At 45.0% G+C, this 27,179-nt stretch overlaps 1 protein-coding gene across 4 annotated transcripts in view; it reads left to right on the forward strand.

Moving 5' to 3' along the window:
* LOC143824183 (uncharacterized) overlaps positions 1–27,179 on the forward strand; it is a 264,423-nt gene that overhangs the window by 224,204 nt on the left and 13,040 nt on the right. For all 4 annotated transcript variants that reach the window (XR_013226721.1, XR_013226722.1, XR_013226724.1 and 1 more), the window contains 2 exons: positions 18,964–19,117; positions 20,487–22,626. The gene's annotated coding sequence lies outside the window, so the exon portion shown is untranslated. The remainder of the gene's footprint in view (positions 1–18,963; positions 19,118–20,486; positions 22,627–27,179) is intronic.

Here is a 27,179-nt window from a genome sequence, read left to right on the forward strand (position 1 = left end):
AGCAGGGGGTTTATGTCAGAGACCAAAGGCATACATAAATACATGTGTTTTTATACTATAGCAAACTCTACCTAAATCACAGGCAAATCTACTAAGTTACACGTCATGGCTACATCAGGGTTTCACGCCATTTATGCATTCTCACGTTTAGTACAAACAATGATCCCCTGAGACATAACAGGCCTTGAGAGTCATCATTCTCATCCTGGCTAGAAGCTTTCCCACATTCAGGACTATCATAGTTTTCAAAACAGGCAGGCAGCTAGCACTCCTGGGATTGGCACAAGACCAAGGCCAGTGGTTTCCAAACATTACAGACAGGGACAGAATCTAAGCATTTGGAGAGTCATACAACCAATATTATCAAAAGACCAAAAGGAAAAAAAATATATTTCAAGCTATAATGTTCAACATCTGAAATCTCCAGTTGAGCTGCAGATTCTGGGAGCTATCTACTTTTAGCACAGAGGATGCTGTCTTTGAACAAAGGCAAATAAACAAACAGGCGATCTTGCAGATTCCAGGAAAGGGGTTAATTTACACATCACTCAGAGACTGACTTCAAAGGCTGCATTCCAACAGATGGTTCTTACAACAAGCAAGGCTCGGAAATGCAGATCGATTCCAGAGAATTCCAGAGCAGGGCATATTGGCTAAAAATCTCCAGTGGAGCCCTGGAGAAGATGGCATGGTCATGACAGCCTGTTCCACTGAAGATCTGCTCTGTCAGGAACTTCTTCCAGTTCTTTAGCCAAAAATTCTTTGTAATTAATCTCAACCTATACCACCAGGTTTCTGTAATACCTATTAGATCATAGTCCTCTTCTTTTATTAGGATTTCTAGTTCTTCCTGCTTGTTTCCCATACTCTGTGCATTAGTGTAGCGACAACATAATCCTTCTTACAACTATCCCAGGGTTTTAGTTTTTGAATTTTCCTGTAAATTAATAGTTCCCTGCATCTGTGGCGTCCCCTTTAAATCTGCAGTGTTCCCATCTACAGTTATCATCATTGAACCAGGCTTTGAATGCACGTCTCTCTCCCCCATTGGACTTAGTTTAAAGCCCTCCTCACCAGGTCCACAAGACTCTTCTCAATAAAATTTTTCCCCACCTTCGTGAGGTCCAAACCATCTCCTGATAGAAGAGCCTCATCATGGTAGAGTGATCCATGATCTAAAAACTGAAACCTTTCCTGATGTCACTAATGATGTAGCCAGTCATTTATCTGCATAATTTTTCTTTCCCTTTCTAAGCCTCTGTCATTAACAGGAAAAACTGATGAAAATACAAGCTGTGCTCCCAAATCCTTCACTTTTCCCCCCAAGGTGACGTAGTCTCATTTCATATGCTTCACACCACACTGGTTCCCACATGAATGAGCAGGAAGGAATAACTGTCCTTGGACTTTACAAGTCTTTCTACCCTTCCTGTAACATCCTTGATTCTCCTGCCAGGTAGACACATACCTCTCGAGACAAATCCAGTTGACACACTTTGGCTTCTCCTCCTCTCAGTAGGGAATCCCCAATTGCCAGCATGTGTCTCCTTGTCCTAATAGGTTGGGGAACAGAAGAGCAAGTCCTGTGAAAACATCTTCTGAGCTTCAGGGGACTTGGAGGAATAGCTCTTGTTCCTGTGGGCCAGAGTCCCAATCTACAGCCAGATCCTGGAAGCCATTTTCCATAACTGCCTGGCTGACAATTTCATTTATCAAATGGTAGAGATACCCACAAGAGGTTCAGCCATACTGGACTTAATACTGACCAACAGGCAAGAGTTGGTGAATGAGGTGAAGGAGGTGGGGACCCTAGGGGGAAGTGACCATGTCCTCATAGAATTCCTTTTGAGATGGGGAGGCAAGGAAGCTTGTAGCCAGACGCGGATGTTGGATTTTTGTAGGGCAAACTTTAATAAACTCAGAGACATGATGAGTGTCATACCATGGACGAGAATGCTGGAAGGGAAGGGAGCATGTGAAGGGTGGGCGCTACTCAAACAAGAGCTATTGCATGCTCAATCAATGACTATCCCAGAAAGATGAAAACACTGCAGGAGCTCTAAGAAGCCTATTTGGATGAACAGAAAACTTCAAGAGGAACTAAGAAAGAAAAGGAAAATGTTCAGGAAATGGAGGGAAGGACAGAGCTCTAAAGAAGAGTACCTACAGGTTACTAGGCACTGTAGATCAATCATAAGAAAGGCCAAAGCTGAGAGTGAGCTAAGATTGGCCAGGGAAGCCCATTGTAACAAGAAAAGATTTTTCAGTTATGTGAGGAGCAAACGTAAAGTAAAGGAGGTAATAGGCCCACTGTTGGGTGCGGATGGACAAACTCTAACGGAGGTTGCAGAGAAAGTAGAAAGGCTTAGTGCCTATTTTACATCTGTTTTTTCCCACAGGTCAAAGGGTTTAGGCACATCTAGAGATGGCAGTAGCCAAGAGATAGTGTCTGGGTGGCAGGTTAACATAGATAGAGAGGTTGTTGAGAGGCATTTAGCTGCACTGGATGAGTTCAAATCCCCTGGTCCGGATGAAATGCACCCGAGAGTACTCAAAGAACTATCCAGAGAACTTGCACAGCCCTTGTCCATCATCTTCGGAACCTCTTTAAGGACTGGAGATGTCCCGGAGGACTGGAAGAGAGCAAACGTTATTCTGATCTTCAAAAAAGGGAGGAAGGATGACCCGGGAAACTACAGACCAGTGAGTCTGACCTCTGTTGTGGGGAAGAGAATGGAGCAGATATTAAAGGGAGCGATCTGCAAACACCTGCAAGCTTTTGATAAGGTTCCCCATGTTGTTCTGATGGATAAATTGAAGGACTGCAATCTGGATTTTCAGATAGGTGGATAGGGAATTGGTTAGAGAACTGCACTCAAAGAGTTGTTGTCAATGGTGTTTCATCAGACTGGAGGGAGGTGAGTAGCAGGGTACCTCAGGGCTCGGTGCTCGGCCCGGTACTTTTTAACATATTTATTATTGATCTAGATGAGGGGTTGGAGGGACTACTCATCAAGTTTGCAAATGACACCAAATTGGAAGGATGGCAAATACTTTGGAAGATAGAGACAGAGTTCAACGAGATCTGAACACAATGGAAAAATGGGCAAATGAGAACAAGATGCAATTTAATAAAGATAAGTGTAAAGTTCTGCATCTGGGTCAGAAAAATGAAAAGCATGACTACTGGATGGGGGATACGCTTCTAGGTAACACTGTGTGTGAACGAGACCTTGGGGTACTTGTGGATTGTAAACTAAACATGAGCAGGCAGTGTGATGCAGCGGTAAAAAAGGCGAATGCCATTTTGGGCTGTATCAACGGAGGCATCACATCAAAATCACAAGATGTCATAGTCCCATTGTATTCGGCACTGGTCAGACCACACCTGGAGTACTGTGTGCAGTTCTGGAGGCCTCACTTCAAGAAGGACGTAGATAAAATTGAAAGGGTACAGAGGAGAGCGACGAAGATGATCTGGGGCCAAGGGACCAAGCCCTATGAAGATAGGTTGAGGGACTTGGGAATGTTCAGCCTGGAGAAAAGGAGGTTGAGAGGGGACATGATAGCCCTCTTTAAGTATTTGAAAGGTTGTCACTTGGAGGAGGGCAAGATGCTGTTTCCGTTGGCTGCAGAGGAGAGGACACGCAGTAATGGGTTTCAGCTTCAAGTACAACGATATAGGCTAGATATCAGGAAAAGATTTTTCACAGTCAGAGTAGTTCAGCAGTGGAATAGGCTGCCTAAGGAGGTGGTGAGCTCCCCCTCACTGGCAGTCTTCAAGCAAAGGTTGGATACACACTTTTCTTGGATGCTTTAGGATGCTCTGGGCTGATCCTGCATTGAGCAGGGGGTTGGACTAGATGGCCTGTATGGCCCCTTCCAACTCTATGATTCTATGATTCTATAATTCTATGATTTCTGAGAATCAGAAGGACAGAACATCTCCTTATCTTTCAATACCTCTGGGTAACATTATTCCATCTGCTGTCCTGTTTTATTGAGTTCTCCTCTAATTGGTGAAACACCTTTCTCATCTCTCCCAATTGCTCTCCAAAAAGTGCTCCATGAGTTCTTTCTAAGAAAGAACCCTCCTCTATAGAATAAAGTTTGCACAGCTGTTCTTCCTTTCATCCTGCTTTTTTCCTATCTGATATTTCCTTGCTTCTCCTGTCTTTTCCATTTGACAGACGCTCAGAACTGAATTCAGGAGGCAGAAAGTGCTCTCACTTTTTTATAAGAGGCTTACAAAAGTTTTATAAGAGGCTTACAAAAGAGTGCTCACTTCATTTTTCCTGGCTCTGATAAACAGACAAAATTGCTCTGTTACACAAATGTTGTAAATTTAGAAACAAAGAAATTATTATTTTATTTTCTCCTTGGGGGAAGGGGCAAAGACATTTCTGCTTACGCTACCAAATAAGGCTTAGCACAACTGGGAATTTGGTCCCCTTCTCTTCAAAATTTGGTCCCCTTCTTCTCTTCAAAATGAAAAAGAACAATATTTAATTGAACCAATGGTTCAACCTGTGATCTCCAAAGCAAAACACACATGCAATTTCTCTTCCCTGGGATTCTTTTTTTTACTATATATATTTTATTTTCATAAAGATAGAAATATAGAATAGAGACAATATAAGTTATTAATACAGAGAATAGTAAAATATAGTCTTCGTTTGGAAATCTAAGACCCCACATTAACTACACAATGGTATGAACTTTTGCCCAAAGCTTATAAACTTTTTCACATTTCCACCACGTTTAAGAAGAGAAGCCTACTTTGTTACCACCTTTCCAGCATTTGTTTACATAGTTAACAATTTTAACGGTCTTTTTTGGTGTCCCATAACACCTATAAAACAATTTATACTTAACACAGTCTAAGAGCCATCCACATTTCTACCACATTTAGGAAAAGAGGCCTACTTAGTTGTACAGAAGAAAAATAAAAAAGATTTCAAGCATTGCTTCTCCTTTCCCTTCCCCAGTCTTCTATAAAAAAGAGACAGTATAAGTTGTTAATACAAAAAATGGTAAAATAAAGTCTTCATTGGTTACGTTTACACCTCCTCCATTAGGTGCCTCCTTTTAGTTATGTTTTAAGTTTAGACTGGGAGTCACTGCGGGGATATATTTAATAATACAGATTGAGCTTACTTAGAAGATCTTAGACCCCACGTTAGCTGCTTGATACAGTCTAAGAGCCATTCTGACAGATATTTCCAGATTTAAATTAAATGCTTACCATTAAGCATTGTAACAATACCCTGTAACAATACCCTAATAAAAAAGAAAAGAAAGAAGGGGAAAAGCCCCACTTTTTCGTGACATTGCCTTGAAAATGTACAAGAGAATAATGAGAGGATTTCAGTCATTGCTTCTCCTTTCCCTTAATACAGATTCAGCTTACATAGGAAATCTGAGACCCCATGTCGACTACACAATGGTATAGACTTTTGCCCCCAACTTATAAGCTTTTTCACATTTCCGCCATATATAGGAAAAGAAGCCTACTTTGTTACCACATTTCGAAAGTTTGTTAACATAGTTTTTAGTAATATTTACAGTCACTTTTAGTGTCACATACATCTATAAAACATTTTATACTTGACACATTCTAAGAGCCATCCTGACAGGTATATTTTCAGATTTGAGTTAAATGCTTAACATTAAACATTTTTTGCAGAACAGTATGAGCTTTGGCCCTATGGCAATACACTAATAAAGAAGAAATAAAGGGGGAAAAGCCCCGTTTTATATTTGCCTAGGTGCCTACAGAAAAAAAGAAAAAAAAGAGAAAGAATTTCAACCACTGCTTCTCCTTTCCCTTCCCCGGTCTTCTTAAGGGGGTCTCATATTGAGGCTTGCTGCATCTTGTTGTTCCCGTAGACTTATGTTTTGTCCAGTTGGCCTTTGGCGTAGAAAGTGCAGTTGTACTCTTTCCCGCAGAGCATGCATCGATGAACCTTGAGGCAGTTGCACCTCCTGGACTCCAATATCAATACAATTTCCCCCCCGAAAAGCTCCTTTAAATCGATTACTTTCACTGCAGATCCATATATCTTTTGATTGGTTGCTTTGAAATGGCTGTATGTCTTTTTAAGAAGGGTGTCCTTATCTGGGCTGCAAGGCTACGACATCCTCTTTTCCATCTCCAAAATTTCAAATTTCTCTTCTGCTGATGGTTTTCCACCTTGTTTAGAGCTATCATCAGCCACTGTTATTGATCCATCATTCCTGTTAGAGACTTCTTCCTTGCCGTCTTGGATCTCCTTGAAAATATTTTTAAGCAATCCTTCTGTAAATGCTTTCAAATCTTGGGTTTGTTTCTCTATTAGATGAGCCATTCTTTTTAACATAGACATGTTTTAGGCTTGTAAATCAGCAACCAACTTCAGACAGTTTTGCAAATGGCCAGTAGAGGTCCTATACAGTCCTAGGCGAGAGCAAAAGTCTGTTTTGTCCTCCGACGTTCCTGGCACTGGTATGTGACGTATTGAAGTCAGTAAAGCAGATATTCTTGTACTGGAGCAGAATTCTCGTGAGATCTTCCCATTCACGGCTCTTATCTCTTATCTCCGAAAACCAAAACAATTGCAGTAAGAGCTATTGCTAATTAAATTGAGTTGATTTAAGTCCTTCTTCTGCTTAGGAAAGAGAATTAGCCTGCCACATAACGAGGTGGCTTCAGGCAGAGCAAAAGGGGGGGGGAAGAGAAACAAAAAAACGGAGAAATACTTGCAGTCTCTGTGCGTTAATTGATGGCTTGGAATTTAGCAGATGTCCTCCCCTCAGTTCACAGCATTCATTTGCAGTCAATTGTAGTGGAGGGTTAAAGCAGATTCTTTAAGAAAGAAAGAAAGAAAGAAAGAAAGAAAGAAAGAAAGAAAGAAAGAAAGAAAGAAAGAAAGAAAGAAAGAAAGAAAGAAAGTCCAAGATAGAATATGGCGGTCGTCCTCTTGACCCGAAATGCTGACAGCCTGTAATCCGGGGAGAGATACTCCCTAAAGGATTGGAGACGGCCCCAAGAGTTCCCTAGGACTTCCTGGGTAGAAAGGTGAGGTGGGGTTTGCATACCCCTCCTCTTTTCTGCCAATTGCTTCCACAGTTGGCCCCTGTCAGGCTTCAGTGATTGCACTGCAATCCTCTCAGGACGACATCTTGGCCACACACCCTTTTCCCTGTGATTCTTCTTCAGCATCTGGTACTCTCAGATACATTGCTTCTCTTCCTATCTAGCCAGCAAAACCAATACCTCTAAGTAAAACTACACAAATCCATCTAATCTGTCTAGATTAACAACCATGGTTTGCTTTGAGTTTTTCAGCACTGGCTCAAAGTGTTTCTTCCTCACCAACATGGGTTTATTTAGGAATAAGGATATCTAAGAATAGGAGCGGCAACTCTGTAGTATTGCAGAATTTCATTTTTCTGCTGATGTATTATTTAACAAGGAGAAATTCTAAAATGTTTTCTCAAACTGAAGGGTACAAAGTTTGCTGTATCTGCAGGTTAAAATGATTGCATGTATGGCTATATCAGACATCTCATTTGGTGCTTTGCTGATGTACACATGCACGCATAAAGGTAACTGCATCAAGAAGACTGCTTTTGTTGTTGTTGCAGTGTTTTACTAAAGTATAACCAACAACTGGTAATACAGAGATGGGAAAGATCGGAAAGAATAGCAAGTTGCAGCAAACATGAGTAAACTTGCTTCCTTGGGGGGCCCTCAAGCTGATGTGAAGGCTTGTCCAGGATTTGGTGCAGTGCCCTTCCATCCTATTCATAATTATCTAATCATTGTAGTGGACAATTTCTGCATGTAGGCCATTCCCTGTGATTTTGTTGTTGTTTTTGTCCTTCTCTCTATATCATTACTGATTACTGATTTGGCTACACAAAAAGAGTTTTGCCTGTAGCCAAGCAGGGAGCTCTGAAACATTTAATCTTCATTTATCTCCGCTTGGCAGAATGAATCAATTTACATCAAGCTTGGTAAGATTTTACTCCTGTCTAGGAATCAAGGTCAAAAAGATTTAGGATTTAAGATTAAGATAATGTATTAGAGAGAAAATTTGCTACGGAGTAAGTTTGATGGTAAGAGCCTCTTGTGGCGCAGAGTGGTAAGGCAGCAGACGTGCAGTCTGAAAGCTCTGCCCATGAGGCTGGGAGTTCAATCCCAGCAGCCGGCTCAAGGTTGACTCAGCCTTCCATCCTGCCGAGGTCGTTCAAATGAGTACCCAGCTTGCTGCTGGGGGGTAAACGGTAATGACTGGGGAAGGCACTGGCAAACCACCCCATATTGAGTCTGCCATGAAAACGCTGGAGGGCGTCACCCCAAGGGTTACACATGACCCGGTGCTTGCACAGGGGATACCTTTACCTTTAAGTTTGATGGTATGAGTTGTTTCTGAATCAACTTGGTTAGTATCATAATGTTAATGTACTGTTAGGTAAGAAAGTATTTCAAACTTCATTTCTAATAGAATTGGCAGGAAAAAACAGAATGGCAGTATGAACATTTCTGTGGCATTTGCCATGATTAATGTGATTCTATTTGATTTGTATTCTTAAACCCCCTTTTGTTTAGAGTATGCCAGCAGCCATTCAGTCCTGAGATTCTTACACATAGCTCATATCACCTGGTCAGTTAACCACTTGCCGGGCCCCTCGCTTTTGGTAGTTCTCGTTCTCACAGATGGCCTGGCACCTGGGCCACTCCTGCTATCGACTGAAGACATCTGCCCTGGGAAACGACCACCCCCCACCCACAGCCCGAGAGATCAACACCCTGCTGACCAACTGCAGCTCAGGGCAAAGCTATGCCTTGTGGGGAATAGAGATTAGGACTCCAAATGTAATATAGAGTCCTTCCTCAGTTAAAGCAAAGAGTGTGTACATTGCTGCTCCAATGCTACCCAACAAAGAAGTCTGATTTCACAGTCATGAGTCTTGTTGGTGTCTTCAGGGGGAAGAATCCTGACAGATTGCTCAAACTCACTTTTCAGACCCCGTTCGCATCAATAGGTCCGGTGGGACTCTGAACTACTTGACTGAAGAAAGCAGAAGGAGGAGGCAGCATGGAAGGCTGCAGAGGCTGCAGGAGTGGCACAGATTGTGACGGTAGCTGCCTGAACTCCACAAGGAGCCAGGAAGCAGACACCAGCATGATGGCTGGTGGGCTCACCCTCACGGAGAGGGCCACCCCAATGCTTGACCACACATTGTCAGTGCCGAGAGTACCCATTGTTTGCACTCTATGCTGACTATGGGGCAAGGGACAAGCCGGTTGGTCAGCCGGCCACAGCCAGGTAAAGGGAAGCCACACAACTCCAATGAGAGGTCGAGGACCTGAAGTAGATGAGGCAAGCAGTTCTCCGAAGGCTACCAAAGGCTGCGATGGTTGAGTAACTGAGGCTCACAGACCCCCTGACTGACACTCACTCCACAAACTGGGGGTGCTGAAAGGGCCTCCAGTCCTGGCACTGGTCCCTCCGTAGTTTGAGAAACTTTGTAGCCATTTCAATGGGACTCCGGGGAAGTTGGTGTACTTCATGATGTAGGTGGCATCCTTTATGGACAAACGCAGGGTGATGTCTGCAATGGAGGAAGTTCGTGTTGGCTATGTGGGCTCCTACTTAGGGGGGGCGATGGCAGACTGGTTGGTAGACCTCCAGAACATGGAGGTTTCTGAGTTGGGGAGTTATGACTTCTTTATGAGAGCATTGTGGCTGTTCTCTGAGGTCCTGATGCTAGCCACCCATGCCCACTTCCTGCTACAGAGTCTTAGGCAAGGTCCTGGTCCATGACTAAATACGCAGAGGAGTTCAGGTGTCTGGTGAGCAAGAAGCATGCCTCGACCAATGAGGAGAAGGCACAGTTTTTTCAGGAGGGACTAAGCCCAGAGAGTCTTGACTTGGGCCCTCCAGTCCCTGACAACCCCCAGTCCCTGTTGGGGTGAATCTGGCTTGCTGGGAAAGTAGAGGACCACATCCAGTGAGTGCATTTCACCCAGCAGTTCCAGAGTGGCAGCAACATGTGGCAGGTGGGCCCAACCCCGCAAGGAGGAGGGAGTCACCGAGGAGTCACAGATTTTGTGCTCATGTGCTTAGAATCATAGAATCATAGAGTTGGAAGGGGCCATACAGGCCATCTAGTCCAACCCCCTGCTCAACGGAGGATTAGCCCTAAGCATCCTAAAGCATCCAAGAAAAGTGTGTATCCAACCTTTGCTTGAAGACTGCCAGTGAGGGGGAGCTCACCACCTCCTTAGGCAGCCTATTCCACTGCTGAACTACTCTGACTATGAAAAATGTTTTCCTGATATCTAGCCTATATCGTTGTACTTGAAGTTTAAACCCATTACTGCGTGTCCTCTCATCTGCAGCCAACAGAAACAGCATCTTGCCCTCCTCCAAGTGACAACCTTTCAAATACTTAAAGAGGGCTATCATGTCCCCTCTCAACCTCCTTTTCTCCAGGCTGAACATTCCCAAGTCCCTCAATCTATCTTCATAGAGCTTGGTCCCTTGGCCCCAGATCATCCTCGTCGCTCTCCTCTGTACCCTTTCAATTTTATCTACGTCCTTCTTGAAGTGAGGCCTCCAGAACTGCACACAGTACTCCAAGTGTGGTCTGACCAGTGCCGTATACAATGGGACTATGACATCTTGTGATTTTGATGTGATGCCTCTGTTGATACAGTCCAAAATGGCATTTGCCTTTTTTACCGCTGCATCACACTGCCTGCTCATGTTTAGTTTACAATCCACAAGTACCCCAAGGTCTCGTTCACACACAGTGCTACCTAGAAGCGTATCCCCCATCCAGTAGGCATGCTTTTCATTTTTATGACCCAGATGCAGAACTTTACACTTATCTTTATTAAATTGCATCTTGTTCTCATTTGCCCATTTTTCCATTGTGTTCAGATCTCGTTGAACTCTGTCTCTATCTTCCGAAGTATTTGCCAGTCCTCCCAATTTGGTGTCATCTGCAAACTTGATGAGTAGTCCCTCCATCCCCTCATCTAGATCATTAATAAACTAGGAAAAGAGCCCATTGTAAACGAAATACAATGGGCGCTAGAATGTGGAGGAGAGTGAGGGACAGGGCAGCGCAGAAAGGAAGGGCACCTTAGTGAGGAGGCGTCGTCGAGGGCGGGCGGCGGCAGCAGTGTGTCCTCGGCTCCTCGGCGTGCTCGCAGCGGCCATGTTGAGTTGCGGGCGGGTGTTGTAGAGCTCCGACTGGCGGCGGCTTGCTCGGGCGGCGGGCTGACGTGGCGAGAGGCGCTTCGCATCTCTCACCGCGTTAGGCCGCTGGGCAGGGAGTCCCCGGTAGCCGCGCTCCGCGCGACTGCCGGGGGCTCCGTTGGGCAGCGGCCTGACGCGGCGAGAGGCGCTTCGCGCATCTTGTCGCATCAGGCCGCAAGGCAGGGAGCCCCCAGCAGCCGCGTTCGGTGTGACTGCCGGGGGCTCCCATTGGCGGCGGCCTGATGCGGCGAGAGGCGCGAAGCCTCCGATGCGCCAGGCCAGCGGCAAAGGGAGCAACTGCGAGCCGCACTGCGCGCGGCTCGCAGTTGCTGGGGCTGGGAATCGGAGGAACCAATCGGGAGGTGCTGCGCACCTGCCGATTGGTCCCTCCGATTGTCCGTCCGGAGGAAGGGTCCAATCCGGACCCTTCCTCATCACGGACAAATCCCGCCTTAGAACCCCTTAGCCATTTATTTAGTCCGTGGCGCCCGCAGCGTCACGGGCGGTTTAAAGATATGTTAAAAAGTACCAGGCCAAGCACCGAGCCCTGAGGTACCCCGCTACTCACCTCCCTCCAGTCTGATGAAACAGCATTGACAAGGACTCTTTGAGTGTGGTTCTCCAACCAATTCCCTATCCACCTAACTATCTGAAAATCCAGATTCCAGTCCTTCAATTTATCCATCAGAACATCATGATCCATGATCCAGTAAACCTGTTACTAGGTCAAAAAAGGAAACAAGGTTGGTCTGACAGGACCTGTTGGAGACAAATCCATGCTGACTTCCTTGGATCACCATATTGTACTCCAGATGTTTGCAGATCACTCCCTTTAATATCTGCTCCATTATCTTCCCCACAACAGAGGTCAGACTCAATGGTCTGTAATTTCCCGGGTCTTCCTTCCTCCCTTTTTTGAAGATCGGAATAACATTGGCTCTCTTCCAGTCCTCCGGGACATCTCCAGTCCTTAAGGAGGTCCCGAAGATGATGGACAAGGGTTCTGCAAGTTCTCCGGAAAGTTCTTTAAGCACTCTCGGGTGCATTTCATCCGGCCCACGGAATTTGAACTCATCCAGTGCAGCTAAATGCCTCTCAACAACCTCTCTGTCCATGTCAACCTGCCACCCAGACACTATCCTTTGGCTACTGCTATCTCTAGATGGCTACTGCTATCTCTAGATGTGCCTAAACCCTTTGACCTGTGGGAAAAAAACAGATGTAAAATAGGCACTAAACCTTTCTGCTTTCTCTGCATCTTCCGTTAGAGTTTGTCCATCTGCACCCAACAGCGAGCCTATTGCCTCCTTTACTTTACGTTTGCTCCTCACATAACTTAAAAAATCTTTTCTTGTTACAGTGGGCTTCCCTGGCCAATCTTAGCTCACTCTCAGCTTTGGCTTATGATTGATCTACAGTGCCTAGTAAGCTGTAGGTACTCTTCTTTAGAGCTCTGTCCTTCCGTCCATTTCCTGAACATCTCCCTTGTCTTTCTTAGTTCCTCTTGAAGTTTTCTGTTCATCCAAATAGGCTTCTTAGAGCTCCTCAGTGTTTTCTTTTTTCTGGGATAGTCATTGATTGAGCATGCAATAGTAGTTTGAGTAGCGCCCACCCTTCACATGCTCCCTTCCCTTCCAGCATTCTCGTCCATGGTATGACACTCATCATGTCTCTGAGTTTATTAAAGTTTGCCCTACGAAAATCCAACATCCGTGTCTGGCTACAAGCTTCCTTGCCTCCCCATCTCAGAAGGAATTCTATGAGGACATGGTCACTTCCCCCTAGGGTCCCCACCTCCTTCACCTCATCCACCAACTTTTGCCTGTTGGTCAGTATTAAGTCCAGTATGGCTGAACCTCTTGTGGGTTCCTCTACCATTTGATAAATGAAATTGTCAGCCAGGCAGGTCAGAAAGTTGCATGACTGAGGACGCTTTGCAGAGTTTGTTTCCCAGCACACATCTGGGAAATTGAAGTCACCCATGATGACAAGGTCCTGCTGCTTGGATATTTTCTCAAGCTGCTCACAAAGTGCAGCATCCACATCCTCTCGTTGGTCAGGCGGTCGGTAGCAGACACCAACCACCACACTGTTTGTTTTCCCCTCGCTTATTTTCACCCAGATGCTTTCCACTGTAGATATACTCTCCTTCACTAGAATTTCCTGACAGGTAAGCCCTTTCCTCATATACAGTGCCACTCCTCCACCTCTTCGAGGTGTTTATTCTGTTTTTTCTGAACAGTTCATATCCATCCACCATTACATTCCAGTCATGAGAATCATTCCACCAAGTTTCTGTGATGCCTACTAGATCATACCATTCCATCAGCATGAGAAGTTCCAGGTCTTCCTTCTTATTGCCCATGCTTCGGGCATTAATATAAAGACATTTGAATCCTTTTACTTTTGGTTCCCTATGAGCTGGCCTTGCCGGTTGGGCTGCCCCCGATTGGTCTCCTTCCTTACACTCCCTATGTTGATCATCTCCTTCCCTTTGTGGCTTCAGTTTAAAGCTCTCCTGATGAATCTCCCCAGGTTCCTGCCAAACACAGTCTTCCCCAGCTTCGATAAGTGCAGTCCATCAGGTGCTAGTAGGCCTTCCTCAAGAAAGCCTATCCCATGGTCCCAGAAACCTAATCTCTCCTGCCAGCACCAACTACGCAGCCACTGATTCACCTCCATTATCTTCCTCTCCCGATGCATTCCTCTTCCCTTGACAGGCAAGATTGAAGAGAATACCACTTGTGCCCCCATTTGCTTGAGCTTCCTCCCCAGATCTTGATAGGCTTTTTTAATAGGAACGATGGTATTCAAGGACATGCCGTTCGTTCCCACATGGACCATCACAAATGGGTAGTGATCAGTAGATTTGAGGAGTTTGGGCAGCCGTTCTGAAACGTCTTTAATTTTCGCCCCTGGCAAGCAACACACCTCTCGGGTTAGGGGGTCGGGCCCAGCCACATGGCAATCCATTCCTCTTAGCAGGGAGTGTCCAATTACCAGTACTCTTCTTCTTTTTTTCTTCTCAACTCCATTTCCTTCTGTCCCCGTGGTCTCTTCACTTTGTCTTAGACTTTGTGTTGGGTACTCTTTCCTCATTGACACTTGCACCTCCTCTGCAAGGGCCTGAAATCTATTCTGGAGCTCCAAAGGCCCCACAAACCGTCTCGCTCTACGCCATTGAGTCTTTTTCCAAACTGTCTGCAGAGGCTCCGTAATGAGGTCAATCCCCTTATCCAGGACTGGTTGTATCCTCTTTATTCCGAATTGCACAGCTCTGGTCTATGAACTGCTCCCCTTTCTTACTTTGGGTCAGAGTAATAATGCTGTCTTCTAATCCCCTAATCCTTTCCTCCAAAAGTCTTACCAGCTTACATTTGGGGCAGATGTAGTCCATCTTGTCTTCTGAGAGGAAGGCAATCATGTCACACTCACTGCAGATGATGGGATGAGTGTCCATTGTAACTTGTAGGCAGTGCAACTACTAGGGAAATATAATCTACTGATTCTAATTGCTAGGCCAAGAACCCCAGGCTAAGAGCCACAGGCCAAGAGCCCTTTGTCTCGCGCCCTTCGGCTCGCGCCTCTGGCAAGGAACAGCCGTTTTTAATCCTCCCAGCGATCACCCAGCAATCAGCTCACTCAGCAGCACAATAGCCTCACCTGGTGAGCAGCAACACTCCCCAGTAGCTCTCTCCACGTTCTCTCAGTTGCCTGAGCTCTGCCTCTGGCAAGGAGCAGCCCTTTTTAATCCTCCCAGCAATCAGCTCACTCAGCAGCACAATAGCCTCACCTGGTCTGCAGCAATACTCCCCAGTAGCTCTCTCCAGGTGCTCTCAGTTGTCTGAGCTCTCCATCCCATCAGAGTTACTGGGTGCACCTGACCCAGGAATTGCTGCAGAAAGTCTCTGCAGAGCCAATCATGAAATGCCTGGACTCTGTTGGCCTCAGTCTACTTCATGACCCGCGCCGATAGGCATCAAAATTCTCCAGCATACTGGGGAACCATTTTGGGGCCCTGGTATAGGCTGCACAATTCCTCTTGGGCCAAGTCTCCACCCAGTGTGTCTTTGATGTGGTTGCAGAATGCTTGTATATTGTCCAAGAGCTCAGGGGCTTCGAATTCAATCAAGCCCACATACCACTCCACAGTTTCACCTTCCAGGAAATCTCCAACAAATCAAACTTGCTCTGCACCATCAATGAAATGATCGCCACAGTCTATCATGTATCCACACAGTTGAATCAGGAAATGTGCCAACTTGCCTGGGGAGCCATCAAAAATCACCTGGAACTCGTGCTTCTCTCTTTGCATCTCAAGATCAGGCCCTGGAGGAAGGGGTGCCCCCTCATCTCTCCATGACAACCAGGAGGCTATCACCTCAGTTCCTGCAGAGGCCTGGGTAGTCTGGGTGGCTCCAGGTGGGGTGGGATTTGTAGTTGATGTTTCCACTTCCAAATCCTCTGAATCAGATCCATCACACTGGCCCTCTGCATCCCATTTTTCTGGGATCGATTTTCTGAATGTTAGGAATTGGTGGCCAACTCGCTGGACCTTTTTACCTTTCTGTGTGATTACACCCGCCAGCAAATCCATTGCCTGGTTTTGCTGGGCTGTCATGTCAGCCATGTCTTTGGCGGCCCCAGTTTCCATGTCCATCTGGCCGTGGGCCCCCTCCTTATGGCCATCCGTGGGCATCCTCATCATACTGGGTTGAGTTCCATAGGCCCCTTCATTCCATGGCATGTCACAGGATCACACTCCCACTCCAGGATGGGGTGCTCAGGACCCTCGCTATCCCTGACTTTCTGGGAACTGAGGTTGCCAGGCTGCCTTGCCATTCCCAAGTGACCTCCTGTCTCGGCTCTCCCTTCATGCCATCTGTGGTGTCTTCCTGCAGGATAGCCAAATAGAGGCTTCAGTTTTAGTAGTAGATTCTGTGGCTGTATCTGGCTTTATCTTGAGAACAGGTACACTCCACGGGGATTATGATTCCTGTATGACTGTAAGCCTCTTGTGGCGCAGAGTGGTAAGCAGCAGAAATGCTGTCTGAAGCTGTCTGTCCATGAGGTTGGGAGTTCAATCCCAGCAGCCGGCTCAAGGTTGACTCAGCCTTCCATCCTGCCGAGGTCAGTAAAATGAGTGCTCAGCTTGCTGTGGGGTAAACGGTAATGACTGGGGAAAGTACTGGCAAACCACCCTGTATTGAGTCTGCCATGAAAACGCTGAGGGCCTCACCCCAAGGGCCAGACATGACCTGGTGCTTGCACAGGGGATACCTTTACCTTTATAACTGTAAGAGTCCTCATTGAGAGCCAGTTTGGTGCAGTGATTAGGAGTGTGGAGGTGGGTTCAATTCTGCACTCAGCCATATGGAGCCAGCTGGGTGACCTTGAGCTCGCCACAGCACTGGTAAATCTGTTCTGACCGAGCAGAAATTTCAGGGCTCTTTCAGCCTCACCCACCTCACAGGTGTCTGTTGTAGGGAGAGGAAAGGGAAGGCGACTGTAAGCTGCTTTGAGCCTCCTTCGGGTAGAGAAATGCGGCATATAAGAACCAACTCTTCTTCTTCTTCAAATTACATACAATCTATATTAATAAGGGATCTATAAAGCAGTGAACTAGGACTAGGATTACAGAAATCTGAATAGGAATATGAATCCACCTTTAGAATTTGCTTCTTTTATAGAGACAATCTGATGACATGCAATCTCTTTCAGGTGAGAAAGGATTTATGAAATGTATGGAGTCACTCTGACTGTTTTTGTGAGGCAGGGAAGTGGATATGTAAACAGGCAACTCATTGGAAACAAGTGATAGAAATTACATCAGTCAGATTGAAGAGATTTCCTATACATCAGAGAGTCCTTACTGTTCAATTGCATAGTTGACCTGCCTAAAATCTTTATGCAGTAGCTTTACATATTATCACCACAGCCTTTTTGGCTATGGAAGGAAGAAAGGCCCTAATTTAATGGCTGTCTGATGAAAGTGAAAGAAATTTACACATGGGTGAAACTGTGGCCCATTCCGCACAAGGACCAATGTTGCCGATTGGTTCCTGAAAGCGGAAACACTATTTTTAAAAGTGCAATCTCGGCATTACGCATACCTGCCTTTGTAGTGGAATCCAGTAGCGTTTCAATCGTTTCCCACAGGTTTCCAGTCTCGCAAAAGTCGCTAGAAAGGAAGCGATGTTTTCTGTGCTTTGTCCCGCCCCTGGCCGTCAATCAAACGAACAGCCAATGGGCGACTGTTATCATGCTCCCGAAAAGCCCCTTTCCCTTTAAGAACAGTTAAAAAAAAAAAATCCCCCCCCCGCACAGGCGCGATTTTCGGCCGAAAATAAAGGGAACTTGCAAACGGGGCTGTGTTGTGCTTGGGGACTTAGGGGAGCTTTAAAGCACTTCAGTGGAGGGACTGTAGCTGGAGAAGCCTCGCTGGGTGAATGAAGCCTCGCTGGTTGGTTGCTTTTTTTCTCACTCCGAGAAAAAAAAATGGCGATCACTTCCGCAGAAGTTTGGAGGAGAGTGCCAGGGGGAGGGACTTGGCTGGAACCGCAACAATGGGAATGCACAGGTCTTTTTTGCTACTGTTGCAGATTGTTTGCAAGAGTGTAGCGCTTTTTGGAGGGTGAATCCACTTTTCTGGATTTCCCTTTAAGCTCTACAATGAATCGCTTTTTGCAGGACTGTTTCAGGAGTGTGGCAGATTGTGTGTGATGTCTTGCAGAACTGCAAATTAGTAGAGTTTACAATTTGCAAGCCTTTTGCAACACTGAAATCGTGCGGAATGGACCTGTGAACTAGCAAAATATGGATAATTTAAGATTATGGTTGAAAGATGTGCAGGGTCAGGAATCCAGGACTCTGTAGCAGACGCAGGACCCTTCTTTTGACTCAGTCCAGATAACTCCAGGGAGTAGACAGGAAAACAAAAGTCTTTATAGAAAGTATCCACAAAGCATGGCAGGAATCTCAGGACATGGCAGGAATGTAAATTGACAGAGACAAGGGGCCTTTGATCGATTTAGGTGTGAACTCTGGAGACACCTAGCCCACCCCCACCCCACCCCCATGCTAGGAGGCCTCCCGCTGTCCATTTGTCTTTCCCCTGTGAACCAAGGACGTTGACTGATAAGGCAGGGAGTGTGTGTGTGTGTGGGGGGGGGGAGGATGGCTGAAATGCCATCCTGCCATAAATTTCTTAAGGAATGCAAAGGTGGGGAGGGAATCGGAGTGCAAAGCAAGGGGCTGCTAAAGTCGAAATCAAGCCTCCCAGACTCCCCAGGAGAGGGAAAAGTTTCATGTACATTTTAATGGTTTTCAAAATAAATCTGAATAAATATAGCACATTAGATATAACGAAGTGTGCAGATACAATGTTGAACAATAACATTACATCAATAAAATATAATGCAGAGATAACAAGGTAATACGTGACCAATTCTGATGTTCCCTAAATACGATAATGATGTGATGATCACAATGGGGAGTATATACATTTTACAAGGAGAAAAATCAGACATGAAACCTGGTGTCAAAAAAGGATCAGGTTCATTTCTCATAAAGAGAAAACAAACTAGAAGCAAGGATTTTCAAGTCAAAATAGCAGGGATGAGACATTGTAAAAACCTCATAGTTATTTTATATATGCTTTTTCAAAACAAATTTAATTGATCACTCTCCTCTCCGATTTCCTCTTTAGTTTGACATGCAACGGATAACATTGGAAGAGCTAAAACACATCCTCTACCATGCATTTCGGGATCACCTAACGATGAAAGACATTGAAAACATTATCATCAATGAAGAGGAGAGTTTAAATGAGAACTCTGGCAACTGTCAAACAGAATTTGAAGGTGAGGGCCTCTTACCTTTCCAAGAACAGCTCTTCTCCCTCATTTTATGTATGTACTTCTGGGCTTGTACACTAAAACCCATAGAGCTGAAATTACAAGCAAACAGGTACCTGCCCCTGAACTCCAGAAGGAACACAAGAGACATGAGTTATAAAACTGGGAAGATGTAGATCCCTGGCCAATGGGATGGAATGCAGTTTTTTGTAGTGCGGTTGGGGTTGACTCGTCTCTATGCCTTGTGAAAAGTGGGGCAAGCGAGGCCTCTCCCACAAACAGTGGGCAGGTTTAGTTCTCTCCATTTCCTAAGGGTCAGAGTCAGCCTGGTCCATGGCATGTTACCCCCATGTAGCCAGCTTCACATTCAGAATCACACAGGACTGGAAGAGACCCCAGAGGGCCATCCAGTCCAGCCTCCCACCAGAGACACTCCCAACAGGTGTTCATCCAATCTCCTCCCAAAAACTTCCAATTAAGGTGATTCCACCACCCTCCAAGGCAGCATATTCCCTCTATTAACAGCCCTCACTGTCAGAAAATGCTTTCTGATATTTAAGTGGAACCTCCTTTCCCATAATTTGAATCCATGGCTCCTAGTCCTTGTCTCGAAAACTGCAGTAAACAAGTTGGCCCCCTCTTCAACATGCCTAACTTTTACATAGTTAAACATAGCTATCTATCCCCCCTTGCCCTCCTCTTCTCCAAACTACACAGACCCAACTCTCTCAACCTCTCCCTGTAAGGCTTTGGTTCTAACCCCGCAACCATTCTAGTTGCCCTTCTCTGAACACATTCCAGCTTGTCAATATCCTACTTGAACTGCCGTGCTCAGAAATGGAATACCAAATAAAGTCTAACCAGTGCAGAACAGATTGGTATTATAACTTCCCTTGCTAGATTCTTTGCTTCTAGCAATGCAGCCTAATATCACATTTGTCTTCTTAACACTGTTGATTCATATACAAATTGTCCACCAGAACTAAATCCTTTTCACGTGTACTATAAAGCCAGGTATCCCCATCTTATATTTATGCATCACATTTTTATTACCCAGATGTAATACTTTATACTTCTTCCTGTTAACATTAGTTTTGTGGGCTATGGCCTAATTTTCCAATCTATCCAGATCTCCTTGAATGGTATTCCTTTCCTCCAGGGTATTATCCACCCCACCCAATTCAGTGTCATCGCAAATTTGATCCATTGCATCATCCAAATCGCTAATAGCTTTCAACTCAGTTATTTGCTGATATGACTCAACCTAGAAAAAACTGCTTTGAGTATGGTGGAAAGATAGGTTGCAGATCTTTGAAAGAAACAGAAAGGTTCTTGTTGTATAATGCTTTATCAATGCTTTCTCTCTTGCCTCTAGTGCATTCCCAGAAACAGAACAGACAGACATGTGTACGGAAGAGCTTAATATGTGCTTTTGCTATGGCCTTTATTATCAGCGTCATGTTAATTGCAGCCAATCAGATCCTCCGAAGTGGCATGGAGTAGCCATAACACTGTGAATCAAAACTACCCATGCATGCGCATGCCACCAGGTGATCTTTCTCCCTGATCAACTTTTAATGGGCAAAATTGAAAACCGCACACAAGAGAGAGAGAGAGAGGGAGATGGCAAAGAAGAATGGATCGGCAAAGGACCTAAGGCATATGATGTCTTGTAAATCAACTCTATTCTCTTTGGCAGGGACATACAAGGGCTGACTTAATGCTTTAATGGGTTTTTTGTTTCTTAATGCAATAATAAAAAAAGTATAAGAGCCCTGAACGATTTCTTCAGCTTGGTGACAGTAAAAGGGAAGGAGGGAGATTTCCTCCAGGAAAACTTAACAGAACTTGACAACTGTGTGTGGTTAGTTTGTCTAATGGGCCAGGGCAGGGTCAAGAGCCTTTTTCTAGTGGCCTGACTTTCCCAGGAAATTGATGCCCACGTAGCCACAGCAAGTTAAAAACACCACGTGTTCAACTTCTCCTACCTTCAGTGTTGGCAACAGGTTTTTAATCTGCCTCTCAGGCCTAGGGGGAAACGTGTGTGTGTGGGGGGGGGGAGTGTGTTTGCAGGATGCTCAAAGGTGAATTTATTCAGGTGAAAGTATTTTTTTGCTCATAAGGCTGTGCCTGTTTTGTTTCTGTTTTTTTATTATCACCTATTCTCTGACTACTTTTCCATCAGGGGGTAATGCTGGGTTTGTTGAAATGCCAATACAAAGTCTTCCTACACTATATTGGTCAAATGTTCAGCTGGTTTCCTTTTCACTTACCAATGGCATTCACATGTATAGTTTAGAAATATTTCCAGACACGGTTGATAGCTGCTGACAGTTTCATAAGAAGAAGATACATCATTTTAGATACTACATTTTAACTGTTCATAACAGTCTTTGTATGGATCTGAGGGGAACTATATTTTGGATTGGTAGCAGTCTAATCAGAACAGTTAATGTAAGTATGCATCAAAACATGTATTTTTGTTTGCCACAGTGGATGTCAAAAAGCCTTATTTTAAAGTAAGGGTTACCGAGCCAATACAGATCTGTGAGTGCATTTTTAAAAATTAAATGCAGGCATAGAAATGGGGACAATGTTCATATATAACCTTCTCCTGTTTTTTTCCAATCGAGATTGCCACAAAGTCATCGTATATTTGAAATATTTAGACCCTGCCTTTCTATATAAAAGAAAGTCTCCCAAACAGCTGCCAAATTAAATCAATCAAAAGTATTTATTTATTTGTTTGTTTGTTTGTTTATTTATTTATAAGATTGATACTATGGCTTTCTGCTCCAAAGCCAGCACCAATAAATGTAAACCAACCCAAGAACATAAGGATGTAAACATCAATGCCTCTAAAACTGTTAAACCCCCTGGAAAACCATGATTCAACAGCCTTCTATAATAGATCCCCACCGCACTTCCTAGACCCAGGGAATAGTTACCATCATTGGAGGGCAACTACCAGAAAATTGCTTTTATGAATATCTTTGTCTTCTTTCTAACAGTTTAGGTTCCCCTAAACAAACGACGCTCAAGATAAAAAGTGTTATATCCGAATAAAGGTGATAATCTTAAAAGTTACATTTAAAATGTTTAAATAATATCTACAAACATGCATAAGAACATAAATTGATGCATCTAAACTAAACAAAGGTTTATTCTACTTTTGATAAATTATAAAGATGGGATCACTCAAATTTCACAAGGAAGAGCATTCTACAGAAATGTTAATTTAAATTGGGAGAACTAAAAAGGGATTTAGCAGTTTCTCTCTGTACTGCCTCACCAAGCTGACTACTGCATTTGTAGATATGTTATAAAAGACTGGGAATCATATAGAAAAATACAGTACAATAAATACCTGAAAGTGCATACGTTGTCTAGTTAATCAGAGGTATTTACTCTCATTAGGCCTGCCCAGACATCTGAATGTACAAACAAGTGATTCTACAGTGCCTGTTCATAGAGACAGTGCAAAATGGAGCTCTTCCGCCAGGCCCACGGTTGAGGTGAGTGCTAGGGCTAGCAGATCAGATGGGGCTCCCCCCTGGAAGATGTGCTTCCACACTGGTCCACTGGCGTGCTTGGTTGTCACTCCAGCTGTTAGTAGGGGCTGCTAAGATAGAGTGTTACTATTTCCGCCATACGTTTTTTTTCCTGTAATTTTATGGGGTTTTAATGGGAGTTTTAATTGGGGATTGTATTATTCTGAATTTTGTATGTATGAGCCAGCCTGTCTGGGAGTGGTAGGCAAAAAATCCAATAATAATAATAATAATAATATACATCCTAAACAGAATTGCACACAAGTCTCCCTTTTGAAATTTTTATTTTTAAATACCAGAGGATGTAATTCTACTCAGCTTCATGTGTGCATAGTTTATATAGCACAGTGGTGGAGATTTGGCTAGATGACATTTCAGATTCAATCCCCAGCATCTCACAGGATCCTGATTAGCAGGCAGTGCGAATGACATTTCTGTTTGAAGCCTGGGAGACCTATTCCCAAATGGCAGCTTCGTATGCTCATAATGTTTTCCTAATACCCAAGGTATGTATCCTTATGAATTAACACTAAGGCCCAGGCATTGGAATGCAGGCAGCTGCCTCTGTATGGGTGGGAATCAGACTGCCCTGGCAGCGTCTTTCCAGTGTGTCACCGACTGCCTACCTGCTCCTTTTCCCTGGTGATGCTGAGGATGGTGCCTGCCATGGAGGCCCTCAGACTCTGAACCACAGTTACCCTTGACCTGGCCTGGAAAGGATAATATAAAATAGGCTGGGCAACAGAGTTCTGCAACCTTCTCTCCTTGACTGGTGAACTTGTCATAGATTTGATAGGCCCAATCAATGAACCAGTGGACTCTTATTCCAATTATACAACAACGGCAACGTTTATTTATGGTTTCAGATCAAAGTTCAAATGCAAAGTTAAAATATCAAATGAATACAAAAATAGATATTTGAATACGGGGGGGGGGCATTTGAAATCAAAAATATTAAACACGTTGGGGTTAAATCTCATCATGGAACAGCATTGCTTAAATAATGAGTCAGCATGCTATCCAGTTAAAGAAGAAATAGGACCGTTCTGGTCCACTTAAACCCTGTCTGAAATAGCTGTTTTGGATTTGGGGCCAGCCAAATTGTTTTGGAGCTCTTCAAAGGGTTTTGGCCATAAAAAGCAGTAGGTACCACTGAAATCAATGGCAAACTGCAAGTTCCCACCTCCTCCATGGCCTGGGGGTGGGAGGTTGAGTTAGAGTCTCCAAAACATCAGGGTATCTGCCAGAACATGTCCTCTGAATACCTTGAAGGTTCAAGGAATTTGAACCAGGGGATCCAATTCTAGGAGCACCCAAAGATGGTGTCCCCATCTGGCCCAATTCTATGATGAGGAAAAGAATCTCTAGATATAATGGGGCTAGATTGGGGACTCCCTCTTCAGAGAATCATAGAATCATAGAGTTGGAAGGGGCCATACAGGCCATCTAGTCCAACCCCCTGCTCAACGCAGGACTAGCCCTAAGCATCCTAAAGCATCCAAGAAAAGTGTGTATCCAACCTTTGCTTGAAGACTTCCAGTGAGGGGGAGCTCACCACCTCCTTAGGCAGCCTATTCCACTGCTGAACTACTCTGACTGTGAAAAACTTTTTCCTGATATCTAGCCTATATCGTTGTACTTGAAGTTTAAACCCATTACTGCGTGTCCTCTCCTCTGCAGCCAGCAGAAACAGCATCCTGCCCTCCTCCAAGTGACAACCTTTCAAATACTTAAAGAGGGCTATCATGTCCCCTCTCAACCTCCTTTTCTCCAGGCTGAACATTCCCAAGTCGCTCAACCTATCTTCATAGGGCTTGGTCCCTTGGCCCCAGATCATCTTCGTCGCTCTCCTCTGTACCCTTTCAATTTTATCTACGTCCTTCTTGAAGTGAGGCCTCCAGAACTGCACACAGTACTCCAGGTGTGGTCTGACCAGTGCCGTATACAATGGGACTATGACATCTTGTGATTTTGATGTGATGCCCCTGTTGATACAGCCCAAAATGGCATTTGCCTTTTTTACCGCTGCATCACACTGCCTGCTCATGTTTAGTTTACAATCCACAAGTACTCCAACGTCTCGTTCACACACAGTGTTACCTAGAAGCGTATCCCCCATCCAGTAGGCATGCTTTTCATTTTTCTCACCCAGATGCAGAACTTTATACTTATCTTTATTAAACTGCATCTTGTTCTCATTTGCCCATTTTTCCATTGTGTTCAGATCTCGTTGAACTCTGTCTCTATCTTCCGGAGTATTTGCCAGTCCTCCCAATTTGGTGTCATCTGCAAACTTGATGAGTAGTCCCTCCACCCCCTCATCTAGATCATTAATAAATATGTTAAAAAGTACCGGGCCGAGCAGAAGTCGCACTGGCAGACACCCCGAAAATTTGGAGCCTCTAACTCAAGCCCCACCCCCACCCTGGCCATGAAGAAGGCAGGAACTTACTCTTTGGGAGTCTCTCACTAAGGTCAAATGCCACCCTCCAGGCAGGAGATGATGGGAATAAACAGGGTTTGCTTCTCATCTTCACACAGAGAGCAGTTCCCATCACCTCCCCTGGAGAAAAGGGATCCATGCCAGAGCAGCGGGGGAGGGCTGTGGCTGGCTATCCCAGCAATGCTTGGGTGCCAGCCTCCAGGTGAGACCACAGCAGGGGAGGAGATGCTGCCTGCCTCTTAGTCACAGAGTGTGTGTGTGTGTGTGCGGGGAGCAACACTTCAGGACTCTCTAGCATTGCCAGACCTCCAGGTACGACCTGGAGGCCCTCCCAGCACCACAGCAGGGATAGGGGAAGAGGGGACAGGTGTTACTAAAAAGGCTGTGTGTGGAGGGGGAATCTTGCAGCACCCCAGGACTCTCAAGGGATGCCAGCTTCCAGGGGGAAACTGGAGACCTACTGAAATGACACCAAACTAGCCTAGCCTACAAATACTACAAATACAAATACGAAATACTAAAACAGCCAGAACTCCAACCCCACAAAAAATTCACCTCCAAAAATATAAAGGCCCACCCGCAACCAGAAATAGACCCCAGTACACCAAACAACAGGTTCCCCACCGGCAAAAACAAAAACTCCAGATTACACTTTAAACAGTAACAGCACCCCCAAAAATCCCACAACAAAGCAGATTAAACAGGCAGAACCCACCTCCAAAAAACCTAAAGGAAAATAGAAGAAAACCGCCTCAGAGAATCCCAAGCACCCCACCTGAAGCACCCCCCCCCATAGAAACCCAGAGAGTAGTGAGTTTAAAAATAAAAAGTTAGTTCAGAGCAAGAAAAGAAATACGAGAAAAAAGGAGAGTCAGCCAAACTCAGCCAAACAAACCTTCTCCAGCAATGATGATGATGGATCCTCCAGAGTTCAGTGCAGTGCTGCAGCAGCCAGCCAGCCCACTCTCTGGGAGTCAGAAGACTCTCACCAGAGCAGCCAATAGCAGGTCACCAAGGCAGCAGCCAAGGAGAGTCAGATAAGACCCCCTTAGCTTTATATCTCTCTGGGCCTTGCACAGAAGATTTTCAGAACGGGAAAACCTTCTGTGATTGGCTGAGAGGTGTTTTTGCCCCCAAACCTGCCGCCCTATAGGATAACCCCCCCAGCCTCCACCCCCCCATTTGCCACTGCAATTTTGCCTTGCATTGCAGCAAGCTTAGCGTGCTGCAAGCCCTCATTGCAAAGCATCTGCAAAAGGCATGACAGTGATTGCCTAGGCTCCTCTATAAGCCATTTTCGGGTGACTTTCAGCCTGAAGCGATCTGAAATACACATCTCGAAGAGGAAACTTTCTGGCTTCAGTAATTACTAGACAATTTAATGGCAGCTGCACAAAATTTGGCAGTGTGTAAAGTTATTTGACTTTTTTGTCAATGAGACGTTTCTTTACTTGTTGTTGTTAGGTGTGAAGTCGTGTCCGACCCATTGGGACCCCATGGACAATGATCCTCCAGGCCTTCCTGTCCTCTACCATTCCCCGGAGTCCATTTAAGTTTGCACCGACTGCTTCAGTGACTCCATCCAGCCACCTCATTCTCTGTCGTCCCCTTCTTCTTTTGCCCTCAATCGCTCCCAGCATTAGGCTCTTCTCCAGGGAGTCCTTCCTTCTCATGAGGTGGCCAAAGTATTTGAGTTTCATCTTCAGGATCTGGCCTTCTAAGGAGCAGGCAGGGCTGATCTCCTCTAGGACTGACCGGTTTGTTCGCCTTGCAGTCCAATGGACTCGCAAGAGTCTTCTCCAGCACCAGAGTTCAAAAGCCTCAATTCTTTGACGCTCGGCCTTCCTTATGGTCCAACTCTCACAGCCATACATTGCAACTGGAAATACCATAGCCTTGACCAAACGCACTTTTGTTGGCAGGGTGATCTCTGCTTTTTAGGATGCTGTCTAGATTTGCCATAACTTTCCTCACTAGGAGCAAGCGTCTTTTAATTTCTTTGCTGCAGTCCCCATCTGCAGTGATCTTGGAACCCAGGAAAATAAAATCTGTCACTATCTCCATTTCTTCCCCA

The sequence above is a fragment of the Paroedura picta genome, chromosome 15 (assembly GCF_049243985.1).
Source record: "Paroedura picta isolate Pp20150507F chromosome 15, Ppicta_v3.0, whole genome shotgun sequence".
In the NCBI taxonomy this organism is placed as follows: Eukaryota; Metazoa; Chordata; class Lepidosauria; order Squamata; family Gekkonidae; genus Paroedura; species Paroedura picta.